Here is a 12097-nt window from a genome sequence, read left to right as displayed (position 1 = left end):
AATATTCAGGACTCAAAAAATGGCACAAGTTCCTCCTTTAATGTAAGTGTTATTGTCTGCTAGGAGATAATCACAAGTTTGATTCGCTTAGAACAGTAATAGCACACTTCTCTTCAACAAGCCGCACAATTTGAGGAACATTCATGTCTGTAGTACCACAAACAATATGGGAGGAGTTGCATGCCGAAGGTTAATATTGAGCATTAGGGGTTTGTTCAAATTAGCCTTAGCGAGCGCCGCTAACAAAAGGAAAATACAGGGCGAGAGGAAGTGTGTTTGTCCACGTCCTGCACCTGTGTCTCGGTGTGTGCTGAAAATCTCATTAAGTGTTTGCATTGTGACAAACATAATTGCTCTGACGGGTGGGATAAAGCTATTAATTATCACGAACGTGAAATAAGCACACAGCATATGCTAGGTGTGGCGTAGCTTAGTGTGTGTTCAGGTGTAGAGAAAAAAAAAAAAAACATCTATGGGCGACCACCACTTTAAAATCATATTCCAGACACATACGGTGCTTAGAGATGCCCTTGGCCTGTGGGTAAGGGCAAGATGGGGGGAAGCAGCAGCTGGAACAAAGTCTAAGCTCTTTATGTGAGAGAGATCTATTCCCTAAACTGCTAATTTGAGCTGAGTGAGACAGAGAGAGAGAGAAAAGGAGAGACACTGTTTGCGAGAGACTCGTTTTCTGATGGTCTGTAGCATGGCTCGCAAACCGCCGCCCCCCTAACACACTGCCCTACATATCTACACCGAACTCAGACTCCCACTGCCGCCCACTATAGCCAAGAGATGGGTATAATCAAAGCTCCCAGGGTGCACAGTCTAGATGACTGAAATGATGTACTCTGATAATGCTTTAAAAGGAAAATCTGTCTTGCTGGAAAGATGTTCTTTGGCTTGAAAAAAAGGGGAAAAAAACAGTGGTGCAGAGAGCAGCACAAAAGCTCTGATTACATATATGCTCAGCCCGACCAAAAAAGTTGCTGTTTCGATTTAAACAGGCAAATGCTTAAGAATCTATGATTGGATCATTATTGCCGTGATTATGTTTGTTGCATGTTATATATTTGGCAACATTTCTTCTAACCCTAATTGATGGAGTGTGTAGCTTTTCATTTCTTAAACAACCATGTAGGAAGACACATCATGGCCATATTCCAGGATGACAATGTCAAGATATACCAGGCTCAAATTGTGAAAGAACAGTTAGGAGGGAGCATGAAGAATCATTTTCACACATGAACCGGCACCTTAAATTCATTGAAAGTCTTTGGGATGTGCTGGAGAAGACTTTGTAGAGTGCTCACCTCTTTGGTCAAGATCTTGACCAAAAACTGATGCACCTCTCGATGGAAATAACATCACAACATGTATTTACATTATTATATTATATTATTATTTTACATTAGTGATGATCTGTAAATAAATCAAAATATGCACCATACTGTATTTTGAATGCACCATACTAATTTTATTTGAATTAATCAATATTTATAAAGATCACAGTACTCATTATTTTCTTTCTGACAGTATATTGAGTGATATTTTTTGAATATTACTAAACATTTCAAAGTAATTCCATGGTGCATGAAGTGTTGTCCCAGTACTCAAGAATCAGTGAAAGACAAGGTTCAGGTTCTCCAATGGTCCTAGACAAATAACATGGAAAATGTGTACAAATGGCTAAAATAAATGGGACACATGGTTGTCAAGCAACATAAAAGGTGCATTGAGCTTTTGTTGAAATCAGAATGGACTTGAGTATATGTGGACATAGGGTTGGGGGCTGAGGAAGGGGATTTTGAGCATGTGTGGATGTGTGAACCAATGCACGTATCATGCCTGGCTTGCTTATCGTCTGTTGTGAGAGCCAAAGCATTTGGCTGTTTGTCAATAATCTTTGCAGGCTGTCTGCCTTTCAGCTTTTGTCGAATTAGAAAGAGGAATTCCTCAAGCTGACCGAGTCATTAGCCTCCAGAGCCATTAGCTTGTTTGTAAGGATTTCAGTCTGTCTCTCTCTTCGTCCAGATAGCCTTTGTAGCTAATTGCCATGTTGGCCCTATTTACCATCCCTGACATTTTCTTTTATAGTAACAAGGTCTTTTTTCTTTCTCTTGGATAACAAAGGATAACAAAGCTCTGGATACTATGGATCACCGTGGATGATATCAGACTACATTACCAATGTTTCCATATCAGTATCTCCAACTATCATTCATCACTGCAAGATCAGTATGTTGTTTCCAGCAAAAAAATGAGTTTTTGATTTTTACATAGCTGCTATGAGTTTTCAAACTACAAAAAAAAAAACTGCTCTGCAATCAATTAAGATGATGCTTTTAATACCAACGAAATAGTACTTGCTCTTTAGACAGCGAAGAAAGATAAAGAAATAATCAAATAGTATGTTTATGGTTTGCGATATAACTCAAATACTCAGAATATTCAATGAGAAACAACCTCTACTAAATCCATTTGTAAGTTTGGGATGATCTTCATTTTAAAACCAGAGCCAAAACATATATTCAGTATGTGGATAAGTACAGGGGGAAAAAAAAAATCCAGTAGAATTGGTCATATTTAGATAATGTTCTTCTCTGTAATCAATGAAGGTACATTAACTCTCTAATCAATTACTGAAGCGTATGCCAATCAAAGCTTCACCATTGAAACTCTTCCTGTGATTAAGGCATTATGACATCACTTCTTGGGCATCGAAAGATGATGTCATCCTCATTTGCCCACAGCCACTGGCCTGAAACAAGATTTAGTAGTCAGGTCAAGAGGCTGAGAGTAGAAACCCATGCGACACAGAGAGAGCTTTCAGCGTACAACAAGATTCATCTAGCTATTGCAACAGTTTACAGTACAGTAAGAGAGTGTGTATATGTGTATGTTGAGTTTAAGTAGTCAGACTCTTAAAAATTATATATATTTTTCTCATTTAAAAGCCCAAACTAATCTGACTTTCGTTCTTGCAAAAAGGAGATGTTTAGCAGGATGTTTAAGCTGCTCTTTTCCATGCAATGAAAGTGAATGGTGACCAAAGCAGTCTCTGGTCCCCAACCACTTCCACTGTTATGGTAAAAAGCAGCTAGGACATTTTCCTAAACATATCCATTTGTGTCTCTCACAAGAAAGCAAGTCATAAGAGTTTGGAACAACAAGAGAATGTTCATTTTTTAATTAACTGTACATACAGTAGCCTACATTCTTTCTTTAATATTCACCATCAATGTAATACTGTTTAAAGGTGCCCTAGAACTAGTTTTTACAAGATGTAATATAAGTCTAAGGTGTCCCCTGAATGTGTCTGTAAAGTTTCAGCTCAAAATACCCCATAGATTTTTTTTAATTAATTTTTTTAACTGCCTATTTTGGGACATCATTAACTATGCACCGATTCAGGCTGCGGCCCCTTTAAATCGCGCGCTCCCTACCCCCTGAGCTCTCGACTATAATAGAGTGTATTTACAAAGTTCACACAGCTAATATAACCCTCAAATGGATCTTTACAAGATGTTCGTCATGCATACTGCATGTATGTGTCGGATCATGTGAGTATAGTATTTATTTGGATGTTTACATTTGATTTGTTTTGCTCCGTGGCTAAAGCAAACATTACACACTGTTGGAGAGATTTATAAAGAATGAAGTTGTGTTTATGCATTATACAGACTGCAAGTGTTTAAAAATGAAAATAGCGACGGCACTCTTGTCTCCGTGAATACAGTAATAAACGATGGTAACTTTAACCACATTTAACAGTACATTAGCAACATGCTAATGAAACATTTAGAAAGACAATTTACAAATATCACTAAAAATATAATGATATCATAGATCATGTCAGTTATTATTGTTCCATCTGCCATTTTTCGCTATTGTCCTTGCTTGCTTACCTAGTCTGATGATTCAACTATGCACAGATCCAGACGTTAATACTGGCTGCCCTTGTCTAATGCCTTGAACATGGGCTGGCATATGCAAATATGGGGGGCGTACATATTAATGATCCCGACTGATACGTAACAGTCAGTGTTATGTTGAGATTCGCCTGTTTTTCGGAGGTCTTTTAAACAAATGAGATTTACATAAGAAGGAGGAAGCAATGGAGTTTGAAACTCAATGTATGTCTTTTCCATGTACTGAACTCTTGTTATTTAACTATGCCAAGGTAAATTCAATTTTTGATTCTAGGGCACCTTTAAAAGTTTCTCCTGGCCATAATAAGAACCATAAGACGTGTGAACAGGATTTCTTTAAATAACCAAAGACATATGGAGTTGGCTATTCAAGTAACCTGGAGTCTTAAGTTTCTTTCCCACGGAAGTAAGGAACAGTGTTGTGACAGAAGCAAATCCAGAAAGAGTATGTGAGAAAGTTTAAAGCGATGTTGGTCCACAGCTGCGCACTGACTGAAATCAATCATTTGTATTTTTCTGTAGCATATTATCTCACATTATGCTTTAGCGCTAAAGAGGGTCAAATCGCAAGTACAAAGCAAAAATACAGGAGGTGCTAAGTACAAAAGTAAGATATGAATAACCTAAATCTCATTCATTGGAATAATTAGATGGATGGGATTGTATGGGTGTTCTTTTGTTGTGAGCAGTGGGGGGAGAGAACTTGGAGAACTTATGACCTGAGGCTTGAGTTACCCAGTAATATTATCCCTCATTAAAACAGACTGTACATGAGAGCATACTGTGTGATATCTGTAAAATTGGAGCATTATGTCAATACGGAAATCACCACAGGGCAGCTTTGGCTGTTCGTTGAGCTACTACTGTAAAATATAGCCTAATCATAATGTTGTGTAGCTCATAATATAATAAGTCATTGAGATGTGTAAAATGATGGGCTACAGTGTTATATTGCAATGCAGTGTAAATGAGATCAAATGCACTCTAGAGTTCCTTAGTCCCCCTTGTGGAAAGAATATATGCTATAAAAACTGGCCTGGCCACAGTTATTCAATACATTTGGAATTATTAATTATTAGAAATGATAAAACTATTTACAACATTCCAAAAAAATCCCAGAATATTGATATTTCTGCTACAGTCCACCAAGATTTAAAAAAAAAAATCATTCAAAGATTCAAAGAGGCATAAAAGTGAACAGAGAGTGTGTGAAATCAAGAAGAAAGTAGGGACAAAGGACAATGTGGAAGGAGAATAAAAGGCAGAAAATTGCATCAAATGTGTGGAGAGCAAGGGAGAGAAATATATGAGAGACAGAAGGAAGGGAGGGGGGGGTTGAGTATGAGACACAGAGGTGAAAAACCAGAGAGCCAAAAATCAGAAAATGAGATGGAAATTAAAAAAGAAAGAGGGTGAGGACCTCCCGAGAGTGAAGAGAGACAGAACACATCCAGAAAGTGAGAGAGAGGGAGAGAGAGTCATCTCAAAGGTAGATAGCGAGAGTGCGAGAGTGATCAGTCTGGTCTTTGTGTTTTGGCTGGGAGCCAGTCAGCGGCTGTCTGAACGGAGGTAAATCATTTTGAGCCCGAGAGTAGCACACTGAAAAATGATCGCTCAAGTCGGGCCGGGCTCAGCTAGGGATTGTCTCGTTCCCTCAGCGGGCCAAGGGTGGAAATCCCCAGCCAGACCCAAACAAATGAAACAGTCTAGAGTCTAAATGGAAAACGTTCTAATTAAAAAGAAAAAGGACAAGAAAATCCCAAGGAATTACTGTATTGGGCAATGCTTTTTTTCTTTAGACTGTATGTTTATATTTGCATGTTAATCCCTGTATCTATTTTCTGCAAAGTAATTGCATGTACTTTTACATTGCATGATTTTTTAAGATGAAAAATTCTACACCAACTAGCTAGCTGACTTTTTAAAATTTCCTTAAAAGCATTAAAGCATTATTCTGTTGCAAATAGATTGAAAACTCTGCACACTCTGGGCTTTTCTCAAATAAACTTAAAGAGGAGCATCAAGGGAAGCTTTTTAACAGCATTGAAGGAGTTCTCATGCACATAAGCTGATTTGCTCATCTACGTTGGTCTCCCAGCCTGGTCAGGCTACTGTGTTGGCTGGTTTCAGAGGGATTTCAGGCACTTTTCAGCTGGCCAGGCCAAGACACCAACTGACCACACAGCTAAACATCAGCTTGACCAATCTGGGAGACCAGGTAAGACCAGCAGACCACCTAACCAACTTAGGCTGGATTAAAGGTGCAACAGGGGATTCTCTACAGTGATACTGGTTGAAAGATTCCTCATATCCTGATAGCAATCACTATGTTAAACGGTCTAAATGTATTTTTATAAATATATATTGTCTGTGGAAGGCGTAGGACCATAAAATGTTCATCCACTGACACCTGCTTTCAAACGCTGACAATTTTTGAAGCATTGATCATTGTAGCCAATCACAGACATATCTGATGAGCGCGTGAACACAATGGCCAATCAGAGGTGTTTTGGCCAATGTTATGTGCTTAGAGACATGAGGTCGTTTAACACCGTCTCTTGTGACGTTTGCCGAGAGCAGCTGTGTGTGTGTGTGCCTTCATGTATTTTGAAGGCGGCGTGGCTTTGGACGGCAATTTGCAGGGAGGGTGGGATCATATGATTTCAATGCTAGCAGGCTAACGTTAGCATTTCCCAGATCACCTACTGCATCTTTAAGTTTTTTAGGCTGAGGTTTTTTAGCAATGCTATCCAGCCCAACTCGGGTCAAATTAAAATGTTAGTTTTCTCAAGAAGTTCATACATATGCAGACTTTATTACCAATCCAAATTCAACCCATCTGTCTGTATTTTGTAAGTTGATTAGCTTGTTTGGGTGTGTTTGGTTAGGGATAAGCCGAAAGTATACTTCCCTTGTCCGTCCAGATCATGGACAGTTCATATGATGTAATTTTCGCCATTAGCACAGTTCACTGATGTCAGCACACAGCTCTAAATTTGTGTCCGCGTGGACTTGTGTGCACTCTCAATCGTGCGCAAGAAGAAGCGTAACACAGAAAATTAAGTAAAATTAAGCATTAGCCTTTTGGTCAAAACATTTGTGTGATCATGAGAAAGTAACGTCTAAATGTTTTACTAGTAGCCTATGGTACAATATGCTCTATTTAGCAAACATGTTCTTTTCATGAAGTTTTTACTGTAGGTTTGCGGCCTATTGTGTATTCACTAGCATGCTTGGCTAGCAGCTAGGTGCTAACGCTACAGTTCCTGCTTCCTGTGCTAGTTTTGTGGCTCATAAAACACTAAAATAAAACTCACAATACCACCAAACACATCCACAAAGTCAAGCCTATCACCTCCATTAATACCAACAGCAACGAGAGAATGATTCTGTTTACAGTGCATGAAAAAAAGGCCGCTAAAGCATTTTGAAGAGTGGCAAGCGAGTAAACAAGAGAACCATTGTTGTCTTTTTGCTGTTCCTAAATTACCCCCTCAATAGCATCCCCGAACAGACAGGATGTGCAGCTAATCCAGGCTTGGCTTGTTGTGACTTAGCCATGGTGGGGAGGCAGAACAGAAGCCATAAACGTGGCCAGGGTTTTTTGTTATTTAATGAGTTGCAGGGTTCAATCCTGAGCCCCTAGGGAAAAGCTCTGGAAAGCCACAAATTGAAGACGTAATGGGGTTGTCATTTTTTTTTGAAGATATTTTCTTTTTATTCATACGAGGTGCAGCCTGGTTGCTCTTCCAGAGTTTGTTTAAAAGCACAGCAAGCTAACGTTTAAGGAAGATCAATTCCATTTTAGCAGAAAACTGACAGATAACCAAGACTCACGTCTCTTGAGCTCACACTCTCCCTGTTTACAAAGATTACCATCTACTTTCATCTCATCCGTGATACATCTCTCTATCTCTTCCCTTTGCACCGCTGGGATTTGTTCTACAGGTAGACAACCCGCAGCATCAGGTTTCACTAAAAGGCTGTTGAGGAAAAGGAATTTAATTACAGGACAAGTGCGTGGAATGGGATAATCCTGTCTACGCACGCTACAAAAAGCGCAACCCAAGTAAGGAAGGAGTCGGTAAAACTAGTTGATACCGCAAGGTCCGATCAGACACCTGACCAGGACCTTGAACTATGCTTACATGATTAAGATGTTTCAGCCTTTTCAGACCTAAAACTAATTGCGTATAACTGACTTTTACAAATTATGGTCACTTTGCCCACTGGGTACAAACAGAAGCTTTGCGACATAGGGTGGCCAAGCCCTGCAGATACGGAAAGGAGACAACAAGAGCATCCTACCACTCCACCTCGCCTTGGCTCGCATTCATTAATCACTGTCTGGCAGGGAGGACACCTAACGCTTATTTATTTGCACTCTTTCACTCTGAGGCTATCACAACAAACAACCCCAGTGGCTGCTGGGAATATCTGTGCATGATTAATCAGAGATGGCCTGGAACATCAGGGTTAGCGATGAAGAGGGGAAAGAGAGAAAGAAAGAAAGTGACCATGGAAGGGTAGAGGACAGAGAAAAAACAGATGTGCAGGAAACAGGGCTGGGGAACAAAGGTTGTCTTTTAGTTGACATGGGCTCAAATTGACAATATGGAAGCAAGAGGGAGTTTACAATTGAGAATTGACTGAGACAGTCATTAAAAATATTTATATATAAATGTTAAATGTATATAAAATAACAAAAAATGCACTGGAAATTAGGGCTGCACAACGATTAATCGCGATTAATCGTTTGCAAAATAAAAGTCTGTGTTACGTAATATATGTGCGTGTTCTGTGTATAATAATTATGTATATATAAATACATGCACATACATGTATACATTTAAGAAATATATACATGTATAAATAAATATACATATTTATATATATTTTATATTACATATAAATATAGATATTTTATATATAAATATAATTTTTTATATGTATGTGCATGTACTTATAAATACATAATTATTATACACAGAACACACACATATATTACGTAACACAGACTTTTATTTTCCAAAGATTAATCGTGATTAATCGTTGTGCAGCCCTACTGGAAATGCAAACAGAACTGAATGGGGAAAAAAAATATGAGAGGAAAAAACTGGTCATAATCTAACGTCAGTTTCTAGACCTCACTCAGAAGAGAAAGAAACAGTTATGAAGGTCAAACTAAAAAGATACATAAACAATGTAAAATTAATTAACTGCATATGAAAACTTCAGATGCACAAGCCTCTAAGTGCCATCTGAAATTTTCTTCTAAAATGAGCATTTTTATCAAGCTTGTATGTTTATGTTCAGTTATTTCACTTTAATGGAAATGAAAATGACCTATTAATTGCCATTAAAGTGAAATTACTGAACCTAAACATACAAGCTTGATAAAAAATGCTTTTTTAGAAGAAAATTTCAGACAGCACTTAGAGGCTTTTGCATCTGAAGTCTTCATATGTAACGCATAACTTTGACAACCCTAAAAAAATTATTTGGGTAAAGAAAAGGAGGCAGTGTAATCACCAAGGGACGTGAACATCCATCTATGCCATTTACATCCCATTCAAAAATGCAATAAAAATGTCAATATTCTTTATTGACTGATGATCATGCTGTCACAGACAAAAAGACAGATGCTTCTCTAACCATACAGGATGAGAACCACACAGCTACTGGGTTCATACGACTAATAACATCATTCAAATGACTTCATATAGCCACCAATGTATGAGAAGATTATTATATTCAGTGGTGACCTTCACACTGCAATATAATCATTACCACTGCAATGTGCATAGATGTGCTCTTAAACGACAGGATTCTATAAATCCATACCATGTGATCACAGCTTATAGTCTTGCAATGGACAAAATCCAAGAACCATGGCATTAAGAAACCCATAGGTTATAGCAATAACCCAAAGTATGTCCATTAATAACTGCCCTACACGCAAGCTTTTATGAGCGCCCTCTGGTGCTACTGCAGGAATTCAGGTTATTGGTACTAGCAACTTAATACTGAAATAGAGAGAGGCAGAGAGAGAGAGAGATAGCGTTAATGGGATTCTCAGCTCTCTGCAACATGCTCTCTCACACGCTGGGTCATGAACTGATTACAGGCTGTAATCCACTCCATTTCAGACAATCTGCATGCAGAGTAGCTTTCAACAAATAAAAACAGTAGATAAACTCCCTCTCTGTCTCTCTTTACCACAAACTTTCATTGCCTTAATGTGCTGTGAAAACAATTTTACATCCTCTAAACTAAACATTAATATTCAGTGAACTAAAATGGATAAACTTTAACCTACTGAGATTAGTTTTACAGACCACTTGCCTGAACATTTATATGGGCTAGTAACAGGATTCAAAGTATGGCTAGTTAATAGGTAATGAACAATTTGGTCTGCCTGTTGAATCGAATGTAGGCTTACCTAGGATGCTATGAGCTAACACTGAATGTTTAGCTTACAAAAAAGCTAAGATTCGACACGATTCACCAGGCGGACCAAATATGCTAACTATCAACAAATGCCTTAAAGTACCATGAAAACAATTTTACATATTTTAAAATAAACATTACTGTTCAATTAAACAATATTAGGGGGAGAAAAAAATCAACCCACTGATCTCGTTGGCCCATTGAATTGTGTAGGCTAAGCTAACATGCTATGAGCTAACACGGTTCCCTTACAAGACATAAGGTGCGTTCCAATCGACCGTAAGTGGACTGCGAAGTGGACTTCACAGGGTATTTCGCCATCTTAAGTGAGATTCCATTCCGAAGGGAGCGAACATGTTCCGTTTGAAGGGCACTGCGAACGGCATAGGGAATAAGGGAACATCGATACATCACTTCACAGGAAGTAGAGAGGTAAAATCTCCCAACTGTCATTGCGCACCGCGTCACCAGACAGAACTAAGATGGAGCCGGATGGAGCAGAGCCGTTGAAAGAGTTATTAAACGGCTCTCCGATGGAGGAATTTACGTAACTTATGCGTTTTGAGTATTTGTACCTTTTGTTATTCTTATACGAACGAAAGTATTAATGGTTATAGCTATGAGTGTTACATTTGCATATTTTATTGTATAGGCATGACAAAGTAAAAGTGTTGAAAAGCAGCTGAGGCTCTGTCATTTTTTATTTTTCTTTATTTACCTCAGAAGTGTTACTATGCGGCTGCGCGTGGAAAAGAAAGTGCACGAGATGAGACCCAGACCATGGATTAAGATACATTTACAGTTAACCAAATGATAATTTATTTTCATGTGGCATGACAGTTACAGCTTCAAATCTGTTAAGAGTCCATTTTAAATTCGAAAATAAATTATAATATATATTTATTTATGTTATATCATAATCTGCGCGACACCGTCGTGACTGTCTTTGATGACGTTTGCAGTGCGTTCCGAATGAGCGATTATTGCCAGCGAAGTCCACTTCAACGGATATACCGTGCTGAGGGAGTAGGGAGCAGTGAACACTGCGTAGGGACCCTGTCGAATGGAACGCAGCTATAAACTTGATTCAGCAACTTGATTTCATAGTTAGAGCGCTAACTATCACAGGGCAGTAAAAGGCATTAGCAAACAACCTGGTAGCAAAACCCATGAGTAAAGATGGCAGATTTCAATTTCCTGCACCAGCTGGACAACCGCTATAGAGATTTATGTGAATGCTAAAATATTCTGCAAGTATCATAGACATCCTTGAGGCGACAGTAAAGAGATTTAGGCATCTCCTCCTTTGATAATAAAATTTTGCTTTATCTAATCAGCAGAATGTGTTTGTAATGACAAGCAACAGGGATCTCATTAAGTAGTCTGGAATTTTGCTTGAGTTGCGGTAAAACATGCTACATGAATAAGTATGAACTGTGCACTTGGGTGGTATTGGGCTGGGAAATCAGGGGAAGGTTGAACACTAATTAGACATAACACTGTTTCAATTTTTTTTTTTTTTTTTTTTTCCTGCTCAGGCTCAAAGCTTAACCGGGTGGATTGTGATGGGATTGTGAGCTGCTGCTTTTGTTCTCTCCAGCCACAACAGAGGATATTCAGGCTGGATGACCTCATGGGAATTTTCAACTTCAACCACATCTGCTGTCTGAAAAGACAATAGGTAATAAACCTTTAAATGTATATTCCACTCGGTCTGG

The 12097-nt window shown here is 38.6% G+C and overlaps 1 protein-coding gene across 2 annotated transcripts in view; it reads right to left on the bottom strand.

Annotated features, from left to right (window-relative positions):
• kif26ab (kinesin family member 26Ab) overlaps positions 1 to 12097 on the bottom strand; it is a 108169-nt gene that overhangs the window by 28687 nt on the left and 67385 nt on the right. The gene's annotated exons all lie outside the window — the stretch shown is intronic.

This window comes from Megalobrama amblycephala, linkage group LG5 (assembly GCF_018812025.1).
Source record: "Megalobrama amblycephala isolate DHTTF-2021 linkage group LG5, ASM1881202v1, whole genome shotgun sequence".
Taxonomy (NCBI): Eukaryota; Metazoa; Chordata; class Actinopteri; order Cypriniformes; family Xenocyprididae; genus Megalobrama; species Megalobrama amblycephala.
This window is presented reverse-complemented; position numbering and strand designations above follow the sequence as displayed.